We start from the raw sequence: 5618 nt of genomic DNA, 5'->3' as shown, positions 1-5618 counted from the left end.
AATTTAACAATGAAATCGTTAAATATAGAACCTTGTGGAAAAATCCCTGTGAGTTTCACATTTCGACTTGAATTTCTGAAATAGGTAGGCTTTCATCAAGAATATCAAGAACATCAAGAACATCCTTTTGTTCCTAACACATCACCCAGTCCATATCAGTAGAAAAGTGTTTTCAAAGTGTTCCTCTAATTTTTTTGAGCAGTGTATATATTTTTACTGGGAAGAGTGGAGGCCTGTTTCCGCCACTTAAAAAAGAAAAAGCCAAATTGAAAGTCATATTTATGAGATACAAAGAAATTACAAATTCATGATTTTGAGACACAAAGCCATAATTTTGACTTTCACAGTCATAATTAAGAGATACAAAGTCTGAAAGTCGAATATCTCATAATTCTGACTTTGTGTCTTATAATGGCAGCAGCTGATTAGCTCCAGATTGGCCTGTTTTTCAGTGTGGTCCTGTTTCTCTGACTGTGCCTTCCTGGATGAGCTCTCCTCATCCTCTTACATGGGAGTTGGGCCATTTTGGGTGCTATCTCATAATTATGACCTTTAATTTTGCATTTTTTTTACTTTCATGTGGCGGAAACGGGCTTCCATAGAAGTTTGTCTCATCTTATGTATCACATCCATATTCCCCCCCAGCCCACTAAAACCAGAAAGCACACCTCACAGTTCTGACTCCTCCCTCTGCCAGCATCTTGCCGCTCGCTCAGCTTCTTGTGGTTTCCAGCGTGTGGGCCGCTGCAGAGCTCCATACACGCCACCATGTTTCATTTTCAGGGTTACCATGGGCAACCGGGCAACACAGACACGCACGGCCACTTCCTTTGGGGTGTTCACCATGCTCTGCTGCGACAAGCGCTGAGACGACGTTCAGCTTGGTTTTTCTTATTTGTCACCGTTTTCATGGTAATTATCACTGTTTAATCTTAGATACTTCCTCTAATACTTCACGCGCTTTAGTAACGCTGCTGCAGCGTGTTACCTCTGCAGGTGTCTGCAGGTTACCATGACAATGGAATGACAAGCTGTCATAAAGTAAGTGCCAAACTTATTTAAACACTGTTTAATCAGTTTTATTTCAATTTCCTCAAAATATATCACAATTATTGTGACAGTGAAACTTAAGTGCTCTACTTCCCTTTTATAGTTAGCGTTTCACTTTATCTCCCGTCTTGCTTGTTTCTGCCTTGTAAGCCTATATTTAGCTGTGTGTGACTTCCTGTTCTTGCAAATATGGTTATTAAGTCTTTTATATCCACGTGTCCGTTTGTATTATTTGCTGATCATAAATTGACTCATTTTGTAGTTAAATACCTTTATTAATACAGCCAAGTTTGAAGTTGTATAATTTAAATGTTGAAACTTAAATTAAGTTTTCTGTAGGTTTCCCTTCTGTGCTGCTGCTCCTCCAAACAAAGTCCAAATCCCCCCAAAAATAAAAAAGAGATTTCAGAGAAGATTTTTTCTTTTACATGTTTTTTTCCAAATGCTTCAATAAAAGCAGGAGTCTGTTTCAAAAAGTTACTGCTGAAATTAACATAGATCTACAAACCCTATCGGTCTGGGATGCACAAAATGACGAATGCAAGCTGACAAAGCGTGAATATGTTTTGCAAGAATAAGCAATAAAAAAATTATAATTTATGTATTCAGACTTTTAGATTTGTGGCAGATCCTACGGTCAGGCTTTTTGTTTAAACAAAATATATTAGATCATACTTTGTTTCACATATTCTTGCAAATATGTGATGTATGGATTGGAGTTGAGAAAAGTGGAGCAAATCTATTCTCATAGAACTACTGGTTCATATAATTAACAAGGACATTTTTGGTGAAAAGAAATGATAAAAGCTGACTTATAAACTCTTAAGTGACTTAATGACAATGCAAAACAGTTTTTTTAATGCTTACTAAATAATCAGGTGCAACAATCCTTAAACAGCCCTTTTATCTTTTGCAGTATTTGCATGGAAGAAGTGCATCTATTGGACTGTAAACCTGCTTGTACCTGCATGAAACCTCAGACTCAATTGGACCGGCTCCTGCAGTGAAATTACAAAGAGAGAGAGAGAGACGCAGGGAGGGGCAGAGGGGATGTCCCACTCGGGACAGCTGTAAAGTATCTGTTGTTCTCGGCATCAGTGACTCACCTTGTGATACGACTGCAAAGAGTCGACATGGCTTCTCCAAGGCAGTATGGTCGATCATCTGTGGACATAGCCAATGTGATGCAGAAGCTGCAGGGTAAGTGTCACTTTTTGGCTTTGCCGGCATGCAGACAAAACCCTCCTCTCCTCCTGCACTACTGCACAGTGATATTATGCTGATTCAAGGCCTGGCTGTTTGCCAAACTGAAGTTGAGATAATTTGCAAGGCAGGAGGCGCTCGCACACATGTATGCATAGACACCACCTGATAAACTCCTTTACACTAGGTCTTTTAACTCATTCCTGGGAAAAAAAGAATGTACTGTCCTCAAACGCATTGGGCCATGCAGACATTATTGGATCACATATTTGGATAATGAAATCTTGTTTTTTCAACATCTAATCTTATTTGGAACAATAAAGAACAGTTGTTCTTATTCTTGTAATATCATGTGACATAACTATATTAAGTCAAGTTATGCATTTCATTGTCCCTGATTGGGAAATTGTATTTAGTCATTGTTATAAAGTCTTTATCAGCAAAGCATGATTCTGATGGTCATGTTAGCCTACATTTAGGTGTATTTGTGTCCTCTAGTTAGGAACATTTTATATCATCTGTGCCTTTGATAAGCAAAAAGATCAATAGCATGAGCCTATTTTCTGATGGTGATCCTTTATTTTTTATTACAAAAGCATTGAGTAAACATCATCTTCAAAGTCTGTCTAAATATGAGATCCTCTGCTTAAATAATTGGATGTTTCAGGGTTTAAGACACCTGGAAATATCTGTTTGTTGCCTGAGCGAGATGCTACCATAACTACCGTTGTGAAACATTTGGTTGTGGTTGTGCCAGTTTTACCCAGTTCCTGCTGTAGACAGAGGTTGTATTTCCTGTGTGTTCACTAATTCTGCAATCAACTTTATATTATTATTTATTTTTAGCCCAGTTAGACTAAAATGTATAATTGTTTAGAGCTCCTACCACATCGGTCGCTCTTTGAGGCGTTATATTTGCAAAGGGCTCAGATATTGACGAGCATCAGAACCTTTTATTATTTGTTTTAACATAAACAGTACAAATGACACCATGGTGATTTTCACAGCTGTGTTTCAAGTCTGTAGGAGGAATTGAGATTTTAGATGCATCTGGAGGGATTTATTACAAGGGTAGCTTTAGGTGGACCGTCGACGGTAAGCAGCAAGCTGGTACTATGCTAACCGAACACAGTTTCCTGTTAATAAAAGCATCTTAAAGAGAGGTTTACTGCAGACTTACCCTTAATGAAATATTGAATTGAGCCGAGTCTATAATGATATGAATCACTTTAATTAGTAGCCAACATTTTGTGCTAATGTAGATTAATGACTAGGCTTCATAAAGTAAAAGTGCATTGATACTTTTAGAGTTATTAGAGTAAGACATACGCTATATAGAGAGTTATTTTAACACTAATTCAGAGTGGCACCAAATGCACTTGGATTGGTATTAAATTTTATTATTAAAGTGTTACTTTAACACTTTAAAATTTTACAGTGTAGTTTATGTTTCTGATGATTCTGGCTTTAGCTGAATCAGTTTTCTCAGTAGTAGGAACGTCCAATGATTGACTGACAGGTGATTCTCCTCTTTGCTACAACAGAATTATGTCTGCTGCCGGGCATGTCTTTTGTAATGGGTTATTGTGGGTTTCGCAAACGTGTCAAACAGGAAATGGGGAAACAGTTACCAAAGGGTTTGACATATTTAATTTCCCGCCAGAATATAATCAAATCTGAGAGCTGATTTTTGCAGTGCTTATTTTAGCTTTCTGGTGAAAAAAAGTGTGTGGTATACATAAGGCGCTTTATATAAGTGTTAGTTGAAAACCTTAGTAGTGCACAAATGTGTGTGCACTACTTGTATGTAATGTAAGCGAGTAAACATCTGTATGTTTTTGGAAGTTTTTGCAACCAGAACCTGAAAAATTAGAATGTCATGTATTTAAATTTCTCCTCCTTTGCTATCAGATGCCAAGAAAAATAGTAGGGTTGCAACTAATGATTATCTTGCTAATTGATTAATATGTCCATTATTCTTTGCTTAATTGATTAATAATCAGATTAATAATCAAAAGGCTACTTAAGGAACATTATTTACTGAATTAAACCAGTTTAGACCAACACTTTTCTGGATAGAGATTATTTGACATTAGTCTAACAACACAATGATATGAGCCAATATATATTTTGGCCATTTCTTGGAACTGATATTGCTTCCTCTTCCTCAGATGTTAAAGATGACACAATGATTAAAAGAAATGTTACACTAACTTCAATTTAGACCATAAAGAAGGTGTTTAATTTAAAAAAAATCCACAACAATTAACAATGGGTAGCAAATGGAGGTAGATGCAGTGCATGTGGTTCACGCAATTACATGGCAGGGCTGCTGAATTCACTAATGACTCGACCACTGCAGGCTCGTATGTGCAGATGCAGATACAAGTAAGAAAAAAGCTAGTATTGGCCAAAAATATCAGCTGGTCGTTGTATACATCTCTCTCTATTAAATAGAAGATTGCAAAGACTTGGAACAATTGTTACTCTTAGATGAGCATATATCATCAGTGGACAGCTGCTTGCATTATGTTTCCATCTATGTTATTTTAATGTTCATTTTGAAGTATCCCATTAGAAGAACCTGATAGAAACAGCTAAATTTGTATTAATTAACTAAATTTCACAAAATATTTTAATGTTCATTTGAGGTTTTCAACTTTTTTGAAAAACCTTAAATAAACTAAAGAGAATATTGAAGCACATTTGTAGAATTAGTTCGGATGTAGGGAAAAGTTACTTTACTGTTTCTGAAATGTTTAGAACTGCACAACCTCTTGACAACAAAAATATTGGGAGCACATGACGGGGGTCGTTTAGACTGATGTCAAAATAATTTGTATCAACATCACCTTGCCCCCCCCCCCCCTCCAGGACAAACTTAGCTTTTAAAAGAGAAAAAAAATAAAACAGAAAGAACAAAATGTAAAGTTGAACTACTTGCAAATAATGCTAAATTGGATATCTGTAGGTAAACATAAAAGTGAGGAAAACCATGCCCTCCAGCAATCAAAGTCTATAGTAGCATAACTACAGATATAGTTCATGCTAATCCACTCTAACTATAAACTTTATCAAAAAGGAAAGCTTTAAGCCTAGAATTAAAAGTAGACAGGGTGTCCGCCTGCCATACTAAACCTGGAAATTGGTTCCAAAGGAGAGATGCCTCAAAACTTAAAAGATCTACTAGATTTTTTTTATCATTATTAGCTTCCAAGATCAAATGTCAAATGAACAAACTGCACCATGAAGACCATTAAACATGGGAAGTAGTAAGTGGGGAAGTTTCATAGCCTGACGTAGTCCTACTCAATTCTAGCCAGAATATGAGTCTGATGCTGCTCCATAGAGCTGTGATTATGGGG

Source organism: Cyprinodon variegatus, unplaced genomic scaffold (genome assembly GCF_000732505.1).
Source record: "Cyprinodon variegatus isolate N-32 unplaced genomic scaffold, C_variegatus-1.0 Scaffold770, whole genome shotgun sequence".
NCBI classification, from domain to species: Eukaryota; Metazoa; Chordata; class Actinopteri; order Cyprinodontiformes; family Cyprinodontidae; genus Cyprinodon; species Cyprinodon variegatus.
This window is presented reverse-complemented; position numbering follows the sequence as displayed.